Source organism: Rhinatrema bivittatum, chromosome 4, assembly GCF_901001135.1.
Source record: "Rhinatrema bivittatum chromosome 4, aRhiBiv1.1, whole genome shotgun sequence".
NCBI lineage: Eukaryota > Metazoa > Chordata > Amphibia > Gymnophiona > Rhinatrematidae > Rhinatrema > Rhinatrema bivittatum.
Genome location: NC_042618.1, coordinates 321,332,621 through 321,351,872, shown reverse-complemented (window position 1 = coordinate 321,351,872; position 19,252 = coordinate 321,332,621).

Genomic DNA, 19,252 nt, shown 5'->3' with positions numbered 1-19,252 from the left:
TGTGCAGGCCTGGACTATGATTTTCCTACTTAAAATTTAGCTGGTCAGTGGGGGAAGGCAGGAGGGAGAAATTTCACAGAGAAAGGTTTTTCCAGCTATCAAAGTTATTCAAACAAATCCTTTGAATATTGACTCCTGTGTAGATTGCCAAGCGGTAAGTACATAAGATATGCCATGCTGACAGATATAGGTGGGAGATATTATTATTTTTTTCACATAATAACAATCAGCTTTTGCAATCTATTTATTATATCTTTCCATTGAGTTCCTACTCTACCTCACTCGCCAAAAATGGACATCTGCATGGTTCCTAATTTCAGTTGACAAAGTATCAGGACAAAGCAGCCCAAAAATCATATAGCACCTCAAAGGACATACTTTATTCTGTTTTGATGCTCTCTTTCATCCTTATGTAATTATGCAGACATTGCTTAGAAAGAATACCAAATGCTTTCAGATCCAGGCAGTCAGTTAAAATCTTTTGCTGGCAGGGTAATCTGAGGTTCTGTCAATATTGGCTCTAGCTTGGGTACAGAAGCTACTGTTTCAGATAACTAGCAAAGGGAAACAGCAGCTGGATAAAATGAAAATACTGGAAGCCCAAGGATGTGATATTGCATGGCTTGTGTGGATAAAGAGCCTGTCTGGGAACGTCTGGCAGTGAAACAGCCTCTACCCCCAGCTAAAGGATAATGGTTTTCATTCTCCAACAGCCAAACAGAACAAGGTAGAGCTCTTTAACTTTACTTGTGAAGGCCCTTTTCCTAACTTAAAGCAAAATCCTTACCCTTACACAGAGAATAGGATGGTCCAGTGTACTCTAGATTCACAGTAAGCATTCCATGGAGGGGGGGGGGGGGGGGGGGGGGGGGGGAGGTTGGAGGCAGGGAGCTGGAGAAGAGTAGGAGAGAGCTACTGTGAGTGGCTTGGTGGAGAGGCAGGATGCCTAAAGAATGTGGTCAGTACATCCTCTTAATCCCCTCTTCTAAACAGGACCCTCTTGCCTTATGCAACTTTGAGCAAATAGAGCTGGCATCAGAAGATGCTGTCTATAATCCAGTGAACAAAGTTTGGACCACACTTCCATGGGATCTATAAGTAGATCTACCTGGGAAATGGCACTTCTGGTCAGCTTTTAATCCTTTTCACTAGAAGGGGAATGCCAAACTCTGCTTTTTGACATGGTGACCAATGTTGAACCTTACCTAACTACATGGGTCAATCAGATTCATAGACGTCGCTATGGAGTGGCAAGTGCCACCACAAAAAAAATGCTTGCCACCCCTTTGCCTCCCCAGCTTTATACATTGGATTGGGCAAGGATAAACCAAATCCCTGTCCAATCCAGTGCAGCCATCAGCCACATGATCCTCAGCTTAAGCATCCCTCCCCACCACCCCAGCCAACAGCAGGAGTCTTATGTAAATGAATGTCATCTTCTGTTGTTGTGGGGGCCAATTTATCAGCTGTTACTGAGGGATCGGCCCCAAGGTAGCAGAAAATGATATTGTTTAAATCCAACTATTACTGCCACTTATGGCCCACAATAGGACCATGAGCAAGAAGGCATTTCCTGCCTCCCCCAAAAACCATAAAAGGACCCACAATCTTGCAGCTGCCAGTGGAGCCTATCCTGCTAGCAGCTAAAGATAAGTGAGTACTTGCAGGCTGCCACAGAACCCATCTCATTGTGGGCAAGGGAGAAGAGGATGTGGTGGTTGACAGTGGAACACATCCTGCTGGCAGCTGAAGCAAAAGCAAGGACCAGCAGGTCACCATGGAGGCCAACCCATAGCAATCAAAAGAGTGGAGGACCTGGTAGCTGCCAGCAGAACCTATCCTATTGGCAGCTGAAGTAGAGGACAATTAGAAAGGGGGAGGCTCTGAACCTGTGTGAGTGTATGAGTGAGCCTCTGTGTGTGAGAGCACATGTGTGTGTTGCTAAAGAGCATGCATGTATGTGCATGTGTGTGAGGGAGAAAGCCTGTGTGGGGTGTGTGTGAGAAAGAAAGCAAGCCTGTGTTTGGGAGAGAGACCCTATCTGTATATGCATGTGGGAGAGAGTGTGTTTGTGTGTGTGTGAGAGAGAGAGAGAGAGAGAGAGAAAGAGTGCAAGCCTGTGTGTAGGAGAGAGACTGTGAGTGCTTGTACATGTAGGAGAGAGAAAGCTTGCATGTGTGTGGGAGAGTGAATGTGTGTGAGAGAGTGCTTTGTGTGTGTGTGTGTGTGTCTGTGTGTATGAGAGTCTCTGTGTATACGCATGTGTGTGTGTGTGTGTATGAGAGAGAGAGAAAGAGAAACAGAGGCACTGTGTATGTGGGAAAGAGAAAGAGTTTGTGTATGTGTATGTGTGCGAGAGAGAGATTTCATGTGTATGTGGGGAGAAAGAGTGAGACTCTGCATGTGAGTGAGACCTTGTGTGTGAGTGAGAACCTGTGTGAGAGAGTCCTTGTGTGTATATAGAGGGGAGAGAGTGTGTGCTTGAGAATCTGTGTGTGTGCCTGTGTGTGTATTTTGTGTGTTTGAGAGAGAAAGACTGTGTGTGTGTGATTGTGTGTATGTGGAAGAGAGAGAGTGAGCCTGTGTATGAGTGTGTGTGTGTGATGGCAAGAGATGAGAGCTTGCATTGTGTATGTGTGGAAGAGAGAGATTTTATATGTGCATGTGTGTGTTTGTGTGTGGTAGAGGGAGCTTGTATGTGGAAGGGAGGAGAGAAACTTGTGTAAATGTGTGTGTGCATACATGCAGAGAGAGTCTGTGTGTGGGGAGAAGTTAGACCTTGTGAGTGTATATGTGTATGTGAGGGATAGAGGGAAAGCCACTGAGTGAGCATGGTGTGTTAGGAAGTGTGTGTGAGAGTGAACATATGTGTGACAGAGAATGAAAGTTGCAGATAATGATTTGACAGACAGTTCTTTATAAGCTGTTCAAAATGTAAACTTTAATGACTTCATTGAAGCAACAATTCAGATATTAAGAACTAGTGTTCATGGTCCCCCAACATGGACCTTGTTTCATAAACTGCTTTGAGAGGGACTAAATCTGCAAACAGGAAAACAAATCATAAATATGGACATAAACATGGCAAAGTATACTCGACAAAAAGAGAAAGAACATATTATACAAAGAAAAGAAGTCCTCACCTCACAGAACAGCAGAACAGCATTAAGAATTAGCTGATGGCACTAATGCATTACAAAATGGCTATACAAATAATACACCAAATTCAAGGTCACATGACACTCAAATGACATCAGTAAGATGACGTACCAATACATGAAAAGACACAAGCAGCCAAAATGTAATAAAAGCAGAAATAGGCAAGCCATTGCTATAGCTTGTAAGGTGCTATAAACCAAGATAGCGGCACCAGGGTTAAACCCTGTGGCATTAGCGGGGAAATGTTCTGGTCACATCAAAAGAATACAGACCACTCTATTGCAGCATTCTATCCGTGAGGGTATACGGTATGTCCACCTTTATTCCTGCTGTGGTAGGTATTGAAAGAAATCACCTCCGCAGACATAAAGGGAATAAGCTATCATAGCAAAAAGACGAAAATGGCAGCATTTTGCACTGTGAAGTCGCCATCTTATACATGTTATGGAGCAGGATGAATTATGGGTTGCCATGAGAGGGATTCTCTTTTGAGTCGATCGCTGATATGGGAAATCAGCACACATACCACAAAAATCGCTTCTAATTGTTACTTGTCAGGAAACCTATTTCTATTCAGGTTTTATTTGTAATTTAAGTTAGCAATATAAATTATGCAAAGACTTTCCAGTTTTCCAAAATTTGAGATAGACTAATATAGAATCCAAATGGCAGGTGCACGCAAGTTACAAAATCAGGGGTCGGCGCGCGCAAGGGGGTGCACAGTTGTGCACCTTGCGTGTGCCGAGCCGCGCTGCCTTCCCCCATTCCCTCCCCCCTAACCAAACCTTCCCACCCCTTCCTCTAACCTTTCCCCGCCTAGCCCTAGTCTAACCCCCCCAAAATTGTTATCTTACCTTTTGCGCGGGCCGGCAGCCTTCCGGCATGCGATCCTTCGACACAGCGGCAATAGCCGCTGTGTCAGAGGCTTCTGGCCCCACCCACGGACCGCCACACCCCACCCCCAGACCACCCCCTTTAATAAAGCTCCAGGACTTACATGTGTCCCGGGTCTTTACGTGCGTCGCCGGGCCTTTTTAAAATAGGCTCGGCACGTGTAAGGCCGGTTTCGCACGGAACCTTTTGAAAATCCGGCCCTTAGTGCGCTTGAATTCAGAGGAAACTCCCTATCAGTTCACTCCATGCCTGAGAGGGTCTGCTTTATATTTTGGAAGAGAGACTTTATTGAGGTTTTTGGATGATTGGTGAATGGACTGAAACGTTGAGCTCTTATAGTGAAGGTTATTACCCAGATCCAGAGGACAAGGGCTGAAGATCTGCGAGCCATCCATCTACCCCAGAGAAGGAGCACAGCCAGTGACAGCATCACCCTAGCCAGAGAGATTTTGGAAGTGAAGGAGGTTTTCCCCTTTTTTGTTGTGAGGAGGCTTTTGAACCATCCCTCCTCACAGGGAAGTTGAGCTGGTGTAGCTGGTTTCCTGTGTGTATAAAACTTTTCCTTTAGAGAAGTCACATCTATTGAAAGTTCGGGAAGAAGGAGGAAGATCAGGGGGCCTTCAACAGGATCTCCACCCTAAGGGATCAGTGCACAGGCTGAGTGAAAGAGACTGATCATTTGGACTCAGGTAGCATTTTTCTGAGACTAAGAGGATCCCATCACCCACAGGAATTTCCTGACACATTGGGACAATTTGGCACTGAGAGACAAAGTGATAAATTTCATCCCAGGAATCTGAGAGACAGGACACATTTTCAGAAGAAGCAATACCATTGTAAGGTTTAAGGTTTAAGGTTTACTGTTATTCATATAACGTTGTCTCAGCATAGCCTTCACAGCGGTTTACATTTCAACAAATATACAGTAAAGAAATTACAATCGATTATAAAGGTAAAACAACAAAACTTAAAAGAAAGGGATAACTTAAACCTATTAGCTTATTAAAATATAAAATATATACATAAGTATTAAACCAATAAAATACTAAAAACATAATTATACGTTTCCAGCATTGTAAGATACCCCCTTGTAAATATACATCACTATTTTCTGACTGGACATTGATCTGAACTTTTAAAAGAATCAGTACATTTTATTTTGCACACCCAGTGCAGTGTCCAGCTTGTTTGTCCCATCACATCATATCTAGAGAGACAGAGAGATACATATATAAGGGAAAAGCATACCATTGCCTTGGCCAAGAAAGACTGTCTTCATTCCCACAGAAAGAACCCACACATTGGGAACAGTGAAGAGGGGCAAGAGTATTGTGGAGGCAGCCCCAGAGATATATTCTTTTGTATGCCTTGGAACATTGTAAATCAATGAAAAAGGGGTTACAGGCATATTGGTGTTTTAGGGCCTGATGTAATATTTCCAGTGCTCGCTCTTCATAGATCGTGTTGTTGCTGGTTTTTTTTTTTTATTATTATCTCTTTATTCAAATTTTTCAAATTAAAACATAATACAACATTGTATTTTCATATAATAAAGGTAATCACATTATGAGACATTCATAAATCTCAAACAAAACCAACTAAGACAAACATCTCAATATATCTCTCATGTGAACTATAATGTGGGGGGTCCTGACTAACCATAAATTTTTCATTAATCAAACTATAAGGGAGTGATTTCTATTTATGTTTGAGCAACCGATATTTCTGACTGATTGGCACTCATTCCTAGACTAGTGTTGTTGCTGTTTTGATCCTTACCGTTAGTGCTGCTATGGCACTAACCAAGATTTGCATAAAGAGTCTCTTTTTCTTAGAGTTTTGAGTTACTTCACAAATTGTCTGGCAGTGGAAGGTGTTTGCTAGAATTGCCAACTTGCAACTGTAAAAATTCCAGTCACTTAGAGGTGCTGAGTAAAACTTTTGCTGACCATATTCTTCCACATCCACGCATGACTGTTATTGCCACCCCACCATTAGGAACATAATAAATGATGGCAGATAAAGACCAATTATTCAGTAGCATCATTCAATCAATCCTTTCGTATGAGAGTGATCTATGATTTACCCTAAGCTATACAGAACAGAACAGAACAGAACCCCAACAGAAATCCTGCACCTCCAGTTCTGCAAACAAATATTTTATATCCATAGAAACAACCCAATATCCATAGAAACAACCCAATAAGAGCAGGAGGAGGAGATTTCCCCTTACTGTTCATCATACGAAAAAGAATATTCAAATTTTGACATCATCTCACTAAGAATGACACAAACTACATCCTGTACCAGGCACTATGCGAAACAGCACGAAACCCTACAAAAAGCATTTATGTAGCAATCCCCGAACAGCAACAACATTTAGTTCTCAAACAGCAATAGTCCTACTTATAAAAAGGTAGCACCTCAAATATTCAATGAGCTTCTTACTTTTATGTTTTATTGTATCACATGTTGATTAGCTGCTTTGAAATTTTTATGTAACTTTTTATGCTATTTTATTTCTGTGCTTTAAATATTTTATTGTAAACCGATGTGATGTGCAAACAAACATCGGTATAGAAAAGCAATAAATAAATAAATAAATAAAAATACAACACCAATATATCTCCTCCTAGGAAAACAGAAGAAAGCAGACTGCTATCAATCTCTACACAAAAACAACATACTAACCCTTCAACTACACATGCAGAGCTCAGACAAACTCTCACCAAATACAGAATAATTGACCAGAAATTAGAAATTTGAGAAAACAACTGAAATGGAAATCCTGAGTAGCTAGACTCCACATGCAGTACAACATTGGAGAGCTCAAAACAGAAATGCATTTCTTCCTCTGATGAGCAAAATGAAAGGATAGGAGATACATATTTCCAAAACTGCCATATTTCAATCAATAAAACTAAAAATGAAACGCATTCTTCTATCTTTGTTGTCTGAGCACCTTATTTTTCAAATTGTGTTAATCCTAATCTCTCCTTTCTGCTTCTCTTATGATCTTATTCAGGGTCTCCTTTAATTTTTTGTTTCTTCTCTAGTCTCCTGTCTTTTTCACTTCATCTTTGTCTCTAACATTGATCTTTCACTTTCATCTCTTGCTAGATTTCACCCCGTCTTCTTTCTCCTCAATTTCAGTCCACAATCTCTCTTTTCAGCTCTTACCTATCCACCATCTTTCAATCTTCCTCTCCCAGCACCTTCCCAGTCCATCTCCTCACTTTCTCATTCTTTCCCAATCTCCTATTCCTCACTCCCCCACTTCCTAGTCCCTGTTTCTTCTCTTTATACACATCTTCTCTCCAGTTCTCATCTATTTTCTTTCGCCTCTAATCCTCTTCACTGTTTTCATATCCTCCCCTGCCTCTTGCCCCTTTTGTCCATATCTATTCTTTGTAGTTCACTAGTGAGGAAACATCCCTGCCTCATTGTGATGTTTATACAGATTCGGTAACAGACCACAACAAGTCTTCAAATTTATGATGAAATGTTAAACAGTGTGTTATGGTTTTGATGAATTGGTGAACCCTGGGCTGAGGTGAGAGGTGTCTCTGCCCACAGGGAGGAGCCTTGTGGGCCTCACCATCAGTGGGTGTGGTCTCAGCGACATAGGACACAGCTGTGAGAGAGACTTTATTAAGGAGAAAATATAGTACATAACTCGAGGAGCGGGAAATATAATAAACACAGTCTTTGAGCAAATACAGTAGTCAGGATGATGATGTAGATACGAAGGTCCGGTGGTGGCCGCAGCACGGGGTATACCCTGGGATTCCTGCAGGCTGAGGTAAATTCCTCTGACTGCAGATATGGTAGTGGCCTGCAGCATGGGGTATGCCAAGGAAGCTGTACTATAGATGCCAAGAAGGCAGAGGTTGGAGATTAGGGATGTGCAGCAGGGACGGATTCATCCGATTCAGTATTCGTATTCGTCGGGACCCAAATCCGTTGCATCCGTTTTCGGGGGACCCCGATTCATCCATTAGTTACATACGGTATTCGTTTCCCATTAAATTTGAAAAAAACCCCAACCCAACCCTTTAAATTTAATTAACTACAACCCCCCACCCTCCTCACCCCCCAAGACTTGCCAAACGTCCCTGGTGGTCCAGTGGGGGTCCTGGAGCGATCTCCTGCACTTGGGCCATTGGTTGCCAGTATTCAAAATGGCACCGATAGCCTTTGCCTTTACTATGTCACAGGGGCTACCGGTGTCATTGGTCGGCCTCTGTCACATGGTAGGAGCAATGGACGGCCGGCGCCATCTTGTGCTCCTACCATGTGACAGGGGCCGACCAATGGCACCGGTAGCCCCTGTGACACAGTAAGGGCAAAGGCTATCGGCGCCATTTTGAACACTGGCAACCGATGGCCCGAGTGCAGGAGATCGCTCCAGGACCCCTGCTGGAACACCAGGGACTTTTGGCAAGTCTTGGGGGGGGGGTGTTTCAGGAGGATGGGGGTTTTATTTGTTAATGATACATTGCATTCATGGGGGTTTGCCATACGTTTCGGAACCCCACGAATTCAACGAATAGGGACCTATACATTGTGGATTGCGCATTCGTTCAAAACAAATGCACATCCCTATTGGAGATACAAGAACCAGGCCGTAGACCTTGTTTAGATGGTGAAGTATCCTGAGGCACAGAAGAATGGTAGTGTCCCGAAGAACGGGGTACGCTGTGGAATCTTCAGTAAAGTTGATAGAAGTTGGAGAATGTACTCACACAAGGAAGTCCCAGCAGAAATACCCGAGGCGCGGGTCAGGAAGTCCTAGGCAGGAGGCCCTCCGAGGAGTGGATAGCCAAGACCTGGAAGAGCCCCTGAGGAGCGGGTATTCAGAGCATCTGAATGCCAGGAGGAGAGTCTGGAACAGAAGATCCAAGTTAGAGCAGATTTAACAAGTGAGAGAACTCCTTGCTAACTCGTCTTAGAAATGGGCCAGTCAGTATAAGTACACTAGCAGTGTTGACGTCATCGGGAGGGGATGCCCCGAGGTTCCCGCCATGACGTATTCATAAGGAGTCCCTGCACGCATGCATGCCTAGGTGATGCCGGAAGTAAGATGGTGGTCGGCAGCGCCCACGCTGTTCTGGGGACGCCGAGGAAGTCGGCATTAGTTGGCGGAGGCCGCCATTCTCCCAATGATTGATGGTACAGGGAAAAAAGAGGTGAGCATGAGAGGTCGCAGCCATCTGCGACCGGGCGCAACATAGTGTTTCACTATTGGTGCTTCCTCCCTTTGGGTATTTAAATGACTTTGATGTTCATGAATGCAAACCCTTCACTGGTTGAGAGGTTTTCCCAACATATAGGTGTGACACATTGGATAAAATAAATAACATTTGTAGAATTGCAGTCTGTACTCTGTATGCCTATTCCTTTTAAACTGAACATGAGTATTTGGATCTTCCCAGGTGATACCTGGCAGTGTATTAACACACAAATCACATTCATTAAAGGAGTCCAAGTGTTATGGGATTGATCATGCTTGGGGATGATTGAGGTAACATTGCTCTAATAACATGGTCTCTAGTATTCCGACCTGTAGTGTTCGATATCGTTGGCATGGGATGTTGAGCTAATAAAGTCCAGTGACATTGAATACTACGTGCTACTAATGAGGACTTATTTGAATGAGGGAGGACACAAACTAGTTGGGAAGAGATTGGCTTTGCTTGATATTGTAATAAAAATGCACATCAGTATGCCGCTTATACCACTGATAAAGAATAATCTTGTGCAAAGAAGCAAATAGCTAGCAAATATGATTGATATTTGAACTCCTCTGAATGGGAGCAGATCCTTTTTATCTGAAAAAGCCGGCTTGTGGAACAACTTGCTTTAAAAGGGCTGAAATGATTGAAACTTCAAAACATTGTTTCAGTCCATCTCCTTGCGAAACACTGATGTATGTAAGACTTTATATTGTTTAGTTATTAAAATATCCCAAAAAAAGCAATCGGCTTCAAGCTTTAAAGCACATAAGTAGCTCCAAGAGCACCTTCTTCCTTCACAGACACGTAAGCACACAGCAGCAAACAAAAAGAAAATACCCATTTTTTTTTCCTTTCCTCCTGATGTCTGGATGACCTCCAGGTTGATAATGCAGGCAAATTATTGTGCAGCTCACTGTCTGCCTCGAAGCATGACAAGAGCACTCTCTGCACGCTAAATTCAAACTTTTAGTAAATTCAAATCTGTTTATTGCTGCCTCTTACTCTCATCACTGTCAGTCTTTTCCCTTCTGACAGCCACGGATTAAAGGATTTGTTACAGTGGCCCTGAAAGTGCACATTAAGAGCTTGGAATGTCTTAACAACTTTGGTTCTGGAAGCTCTGAATGACTCTCCACTACACAGAAGCGCTGTCCCAGTGAGATCTTTTATATTAGAAGGAAGTAGAATTTTTTTTTTTTGCTGTCTTTTTCAAACCCCCCCCCCCCCCCCCCCCAGGAAGGCATCCATTCACACACACATACACACAAAAACCCAGTCAGGTTACAATTCACACACACATCCAGGTAGGCTCCCAGTCACATACCCACCCCTAAACAGGCTACCATTCATATGAACACACTCCTGCGTAGGCTAACATTCACACACACACGTACACTCAAGCAGGTTACCATTCACACACACATGCACACACACAAACACACACACACACACATACACACACACCCCCAGGCAGGTTACCATTCTCACACACAAACACAGGCTATCATTCATATACATACACACAGACAAACACAGGCAGGCTCCCCATCGGGAGAAAAAGAGGGAGCCTGTTCTGCTGCTGCTCCTCACTTGAGTGCCTGCCCGTGGTATTCAGACTTGCAGGGCTAGCACGTCCGCTATGCTGATCTTATATAGCACACTTACCGGCTGCATGTGCTTTGAATGTTGCAGGGCTGGCACACGTGGAGGAGCAGGAGAACAGGTGCCTTCCGGTAAAGGGTTTTTTTTCTTCGACTGCCGGCTTCTCTGTCCTGTTCTCAGTGCTGGTCATAAGGACCCACTGGCAGCCTTGTGGTCCTCTTCCTCCTCTCAGCCACCGCTCCCCTGGATGTGCACACCCGTCGTGTCTGCTGTGGTCCTGTGACAGGGCCTCTCTTTTTGGACCGACAGGCAATGCTGATTGGGTGGGCCTGAGCCGAAGGTTAGTGGGCCATGGTCCACCAGTCGCTACGCCACTGGATGGTATCTCCTTGCCGCTGGATACCCCTACAGCTTGGCACCCAGGGTGTTTGGCCTTCCTGCCCCCTCCCCCCCCCCCCCCCTCACTGCACCACTGGTTAGTCCCTGCTCCACTCACTATGCAAATAATGCAAACATCTAGAATCAAGTTTTTCCACTTCAGTTCCTATGGATAGAGTTTAACAGACAAGCTGTGGACTAATTAACTACATTTTGTGGCTAGCTTTTTGCCTGCTGACATGCCGGCAGTGTGGTGCAGCAGCCGAAGTGCACAGTTGGGATCCTAGTGACCACAGACTGATGCCGGTTCTCCAGGCATGACCCTGTGCACGCATACAAGAGAACAGCTGTCAGCTCAGGCAGGAACCATCAGTGCTATGGGAGGCAGTAAGTAATAACACAAGTCAGTTAAACTAAAATTATCTTTCAGAATTTGCAATTTGGTACACTTTAAGTCTAGCTGCTATCTCATAGAAGGACTGCAATTTATTTAACAGTGAAAGGGGCCGATGCAGTAATCTTTGCGGAAAGCGGGCGCCGACTTTTCAGCGCCCACTTTCTTAACGCACGCATAGCGCCCGCAAGGGGGGGTGCCATGCAATATGTAAATTAGGGGGTCACACTAGGAAGGAGGCGCTAGGGTCGCTTGCGTGACCTTTGCACCTCCTTCCTAACGCGACCCGCCACGGCTGCCGGTTATGAAGACCGACACCGGTAAACTCGGCCTCGGTTTTCATAACCTGCCTGTCTGCCAGTAATGAAAACGTCCGCCGCTCGAGCGGCGGACGTTTTCATTACTGGCAGACAGGCAGGTTATGAAAACCGAGGCCAAGTTTACCGGCGTCGGTCTTCATAACTCGGCGGTCTGCTGAGTTATTTATTTATTGTTTTTTTACTTTAAAAAAGAAGTACAAAAAAGCATTTTTTTTCTGCTTTTCTGTACTTCTTTTCAATGCGCTCAGCTATTAATGCCTGCTCCAGGCAGGCGTTAACATCTGAGCGATAAATGTGTGTCTGAGACGTACATTTATCTTTTTGCATTTGCATGTGATGAGCGCTATCTCATTCACTCCGTGCCGGACGCGCGTTAAATAGGCGCTGATCCCCCTATTGCATTAGGGGTGGATTAGCGCCAATTTAACCCGCTTCTGACAGCGGGTTAAACAGTGTGCTCGTGTGAGCGCACTTTATTGCAACGGCCCCAAAGTGTGGCTGTTTAGCCAGGCCTTCCCTTAGATTCCACCGCAGTTTCATCCTCACGTACCTACCCGCTGGAAGTAATCCTGACTGTGAATCCCACCAGGTTCACCCTCTTCCAGGCTACATCTATCCAACTGATATTTAACTTACTTCTTAACTAAATATATTCAATTTGTATGCAAAGCACCTATTTCCTTACTTCTATCTAAAGTGCCCCATTTCTTACCTATTTACGTGCAATATACTTTAAATCTGTATGTATCCATGACTTTTATATTCATTACCTTGTTACTGTATATAATCTGCCTTGGGCTTACCTTTAAGAAAAGGCAGAATATTAAAAGCTCAATAATAAATAAATATCCATGACGTACACTGTATCTCATTTAGTAATCCATAAAATAAAGGTGTGTAAACTTTTTCATTAAAAAAATTTTTTTTTGAAATAGTTTGAAGACCCTACAAAAAGTTTGTGGTATCATTGAATTAATTTAATGAACAGTTTTTTGTTGTTTTTTTTTAAATCTGGGCTGGCCCATTTGCAGTTCCCTACACTGCCATGTAGAGGACCTGGGTTTGATATCTAAGGGGGTCATTTTTAATAGCTTTCGCACCCGAAAAGTCCCTTTTCGCGTGCAATAGGGTGATCGGGGCGGAGTCGGCCCCGGAAGAGGAGGCTGCGGAGACATCGCTGGCGGCGAAAGGTAAGGACCCTTATCGCCGCCAGTTTCATGCCGAATAACTACACCTTTTATGGTGTAGTTATTCGGTCAGAAAGCCGGCAGCCAGCGCACCGCAGTAGTGCGATGGCTGCCGGCTTTTGCAGGCCCGCCCCCCGCTTCGCCCACCCCCCCCCCCCCCCCCGGTACCGTGCGATTCACTATTCTCTGCGAAAATAGTGAATCCAGGCCTAGGTCAGACTTTTCATTCTCTCCAGGCCACCTAAGGCTGGGATGATGGTTCTTAAGGAAGCGCAGAGCCCAGAGCAGCTCCCCCCCCAACACAAACAGTGAAAAAGGGAGGGGGTGTCCTTCCCCAGGAAATTGAAGAGCGAGGGAGGATGACCTTTTCCGTCGATATCTGCTGGTCACTGAGGTCTTTAGCGACACTAGCAGGCTGCTGCAATTCCTGGCCCACAGGCGCATAGAGTCTAGGAATGATATTGGGGAGGGGAGCTTTCACAGCGGCATGGGACACCCCTCCAAAGAACGGGGCCCTTGGCAGTTGCCTTGATTTTCCCCTCCCTAAGGAGAGCCCTGCAGGGATGTTGCAGAGGCAGAATTCAAAGTCACTGGAGGGTGCTTAGTTTGTGGCACCCGGCCAAGGATTTTTTTTCTGGAATGACAATTGAGTATGAAAGGAGTTCTATTATTTATTTATTAGTTTGCTTGATATACTGCATTTTGGTAAAAACCATCAAAGCATTTCACAATAAAATTAATAACCATCATACACAATATATACTGTTAAAATACATATCTAGAATTGGATAAGGATAATTAATCTAACTAACATAAAATAGATTCCCTAAATAAATACGAGAAATAACACAATAAAATATCAGTCCAAGTTAAAAAACCTAAGTAAATAACCAGGCTTTGAAATTATATGAAATTTGAGATAGCATTTCTCACTTTTGATGCAGTATGGTAAGGAATATTATTATTATTTATTTATTTGATACACCACATTTCAGTAAAAACCGTCAGAGTGGTTCACAATAAAAGCATGAAGGGTCATGCAGCACCATAGCCCAAAGGAGCAGGTTCGAAACTGCCAGCCTCAAAAAAAGCATAAGACAAGACTAACACGGATTCCTTGAATCAGCAAGTCAGCATTTGAGTTAGTGCAGCTTTGTCCAGTTTGCAGCAGTCAGATTCAATACGGATTCCTCCAGATCTGCAAATGCACATTAATCCTGTCAAATTTTCTCCAGATTCACAGGGAAAACGTTGCTGAACTTCTGCAGGAAATCCAAGGAAAACATGAAAATATCCATCGAAAATGAGTCCGGCTGAAATCTGCATTTGTGAACTCAAATTCTCCAGCCATCCTGGTCATGAAATAGCCTATTAATGACATGTATTAATAATGTGTTTGTCTGGAACATATTTACACTTAAAAAGAAGCAATGAACAAAAACAAAATGTTAAAGCCTGATATTTCAGTTTTGCTTCCTCTTTTCACCACTCATCCGATTATAATTATAATCCGATTATAATTGTAAACCGAGGTGATGTTGTTTTTAACGTGCCGCGGTATATAAAAAAAATCACTAACTAATTAAATAAATAAATAAAATAATTTGAATAGCCCACAATTCTCCCTTAAGTCAGGTAACCTCCTGAAGAACAAGCTTAGTACATTCTTTTATACAGGGACATTGTAACTTTGTGATATTTTCTGTAGTGCTATGTATGCCAAGGGTATCCCATCCACAATACTTAACTATTGCTTTTAGTACTGAGTGATATTGTGGTCTTTCATGCTTCTTTTCCTGATTTGCCTCTAAGTCTCACTTTCAGCATACAGTGACAGAATTAAACAGATGTAGAATAAGAAAATTCAAAAGAATCATTAAGTGCAGATTTAATGATTATGGTGCGAGTTTGACTGTAATTGGCAGGATAGAGTCATTTAAAAAAAACCAAAAAACCCAACCCTGAACAGGTAGCCTTAAATTTATGATACAAACACTTGTTCGTTTGGAATTTACAAGTAATCTAAAATGTTATGATCCCTTTCTCTTCATTGTCTCCCATTCCTTTATTCTCCAGCTATATCTCTACTCAGCCCTCCCAACTGTGAACAAAGATTACCCTGAAACTTCCTTCTCATTGTTCTATGGCCCTCTTCATGGGTGTTCTTTAGCCATCCTTTCTTCTTCCCCCATCTTAAAACAGTAAAATCAAACTCCGCTTGAGGAAAGTTGCTGTGAGAGCCATGGGAGTCCTGGTTTATTCTAAAACTAGCACTACGAGGACTGAATCCTTGCTCTGGCTTAGCCTTCTCATGATGCTCCTGGCCAGAATGGAACTGAAGCTTGGACTTCACGTGGCTTGTCCTTGCATCGTTGGAGGTCTCTGCTTACTAGCACTCCATCAGGTGTCAGAAGTGTGTGGGGAGGGACTGGGATCCGTCTCTTCAAAATTGAAACACAGCGATAAGAAGATAACACAGCGATGAGAAGATAAGAAGATAAGAGAAATTAGGGAAGCTAACCAAATTGGTAGTGCAGTAATAATGGGATACTTCAATTACCGCTGAATACACATGTTGCACAATAATGTTTCAATTTTAATGTGTGTATTTTGCTAGATATTGATATTATTCATTATTAAATCTATTAAGGACCGCCATAACACCCGTGGTCTACACGCATTTTATGCCTGTGTTCTCAGCCACATCGGGTCATCTTTAATCATCGGTCCTAAAATATCTGGGCAGTCTTTCTTGCACTTTTGCACTTTTTTTACTCTTTTTAATATTTTTATAATTATGTGAAGAAACTTTAATATAGTATGTGGAATAGGTACTTCCCTTAATGTAGCGGGGTCTCGCTGTCATATGAGTCCAATTCGGATACTTCTACTGCCGCACAAAGGCAATTTATTGCCTACTTTTTGGCGTTACTGCATTACTGCACGGGTCTGATCCAGGTTTGCTGTTTGCTAGCGCCGCCTCGCTGCCGCACAAGTCCAGTCCAACGTACATTTCGCAGTGTTGCTGCTTCAGGGACTATAAATATACTTGAAGAATAGTTTGGTTAAAGTACTTTGTGAACTCCACATCTGTGTGCAAAGTTTACGATGTTACCGGTTTTACCGCCATGTCACATAGACGCCAGAATAAGGACATGGCGGTAAAACCAGTAATGTCGTAAACTTTGGACACAGATGTGGAGTTCACAAAGTACTTTAACCAAACTATTCTTCAAGTATATTTATAGTCCCTGAAGCATCAACACTGCGAAACGTACGTCGGACTGGACTTGTATGAACAGCGTGGCGGCGCTGGAACCACACTTGTGCGGCAGCGCGGTGGCGCAAGCAAACAGAAAACCGGATCAGACCCGTGCGGTAATGCAGTAACGCCAAAAAGTAGGCAATAAATTGCCTTTGTGCGGCAGTAGAAGTATCCGAATTGGACTCATATGACAGCGAGACCCCGCTACATTAAGGGAAGTACCTATTCCACATACTATATTAAAGTTTCTTCACATAATTATAAAAATATTAAAAAGAGTAAAAAAAGTGCAAAAGTGCAAGAAAGACTGCCCAGATATTTTAGGACCGATGATTAAAGATGACCCGATATGGCTGAGAACACAGGCATAAAATGCCTGTGTTCTCAGCCATATCGGGTCATGTTATGACGGTCCTTAATAGATTTAATAATGAATAATATCAATATCTAGCAAAATACATACATTAAAATTGAAACATTATTGTATAACGTGTTTATTCAGCAGTGTTTACATAATCGTATTTTGAATAAGCTTTGGATATTATTGGTGGATCATACTTCAATTACCCCAATATTGACTGGATAAATGTATCATCGGGTCAAGCTAGAGAGATAACGTTCCTGGATGGAATAAATGATAGCTTTATGGAGCAATTGGTTCAGGAACCGACGAGAGAGGGAGCAATTTTAGATCTAATTCTCAGTGGAGCACAGGACTTGGTGAGAGAGGTAACGGTGGTGGGGCCGCTTGGCAATAGTGATCATAATATGATCAAATTTGATTTAATGACTGGAAGAGGAACAATGTGCAAATCCAAGGCTCTCGTGCTAAACTTTCAAAAGGGAAACTTTGATAAAATGAGAAAAATTGTTAGAAAAAAACTGAAAGGAGCAGCTACAAAAGTAAAAAATGTCCAAGAGGAGTGGTCATTGTTAACAAATACCATTCTAGAAGCACAGTCCAGATGTATTCCACACATTAAGAAAAGTGGAAAGAAGGCAAAACGATTACCTGCATGGTTAAAAGGGGAGGTGAAAGAAGCTATTTTAGCCAAAAGATCTTCATTCAAAAATTGGAATAAGGATCCAACAGAAGAAAATAGGATAAAGCATAAACGTTGGCAAGTTAAATGTAAGACATTGAAAAGACAGGCTAAGAGAGAATTTGAAAAGAAGTTGGCTGTAGAGGCAAAAACTCACAGTAAAAACTTTTTTAAATATATCAGAAGCAGAAAGCCTGTGAGAGAGTCAGTTGGACTGTTAGATGATCGAGGGGTTAAAGGGGCACTTAGAGAAGATACGGCCATCACGGAAAGATTAAATGATTTCTTTGCTTTGGTTTTTACTGAAGTGGATGTTGGGGAGGTACCCGTAATGGAGAAGGTTTTCATGGGTAATGATTCAGATGGACTGAATCAAATCACGGTGAACCTAGAAGATGTGGTAGGCCTGATTGACAAACTGAAGAGTAATAAATCACCTGGACCGGATGGTATACACCCCAGAGTTCTGAAGGAACTAAAAAATGAAATTTCAGACCTATTAGTAAAAATTTGTAACTTATCATTAAAATTATCCATTGTACCTGAAGACTGGAGGATAGCAAATGTAACCCCAATATTTAAAAAGGGCTCCAGGGGTGATCCGGGAAACTACAGACCGGTTAGCCTGACTTCAGTGCCAGGAAACATAGTGGAAAGTGTTCTAAACATCAAAATCACAGAACATATAGAAAGACATGGTTTAATGGAACAAAGTCAGCATTGCTTTACCCAGGGCAAGTCTTGCTTCACAAATCTGCTTCACTTTTTTGAAGGAGTTAATAAACATGTGGATAAAGGTGAACCAGTAGATATAGTATACTTGGATTTTCAGAAGGCGTTTGACAAAGTTCCTCATGAGAGGCTTCTAGTAAAAGTAAAAAGTCATGGGATAGGTGGCGATGTCCTTTCGTGGATTGCAAACTGGCTAAAAGACAGGAAACAGAGAGTACGATTAAATGGATAATTTTCTCAGTGGAATGGTGTGGAGTGCCTCAGGGATCCGTATTGGGACCCTTACTTTTCAATATATTTATAAATGATCTGGAAAGAAATACGACAAGTGAGGTAATCAAATTTGCAGATGACACAAAATTGTTCAGAGTAGTTAAATCACAAGCAGATTGTGATAAATTGCAGGAAGACCTTGTGAGACTGGAAAATTGGGCATCCAAATGGCAGATGAAATTTAATGTGGATAAGTGCAAGGTGATGCATATTAGAGATGTGAATTGTGTGTCAGATCGTCTTAACGATCAGATTCGGCTGGGGGGCGGGGGGAAATCTGATCGTTAAGATATGTGAATTGGAATCGTTTCCGATTCAAATTCACATCGCTAATTTTTTTTTTAGGGAGGCCCACGCCGCTAAAAAATAAAAACTCACCCGACCCTTTAAATCGACCCCACCCTCCCGACCCCCCCCCAAACCTTTTAAAATTACCTGGGGGCCTCGGGGGGCATCGGGGAGAGATCCAGGGGGGCCTCGGGGAGAGGAGAGATCCAGGGGGGCCTCGGGAAGAGATTTCCTGTTCCCAGGCATCATCTGTTCTAAAACAAAAATGGCACCGATGCCCCTTTGCCCTTACCGTGTGACAGGGTATCCGTGCCATTGGCTGGTGAGTTTTTATTTTTTAGCGTCCCGGGGCTTTACGCGCGCCGGCGGCCTATGCAAAATAGGCGCGCCAGCGCGCGAGGGCCCTGAGTGCGTATATCCAGAAGGATTTACGCACGCGGGCCTTTTAAAATCCGCCCCTAAGTGAACTTAATAGCAGGT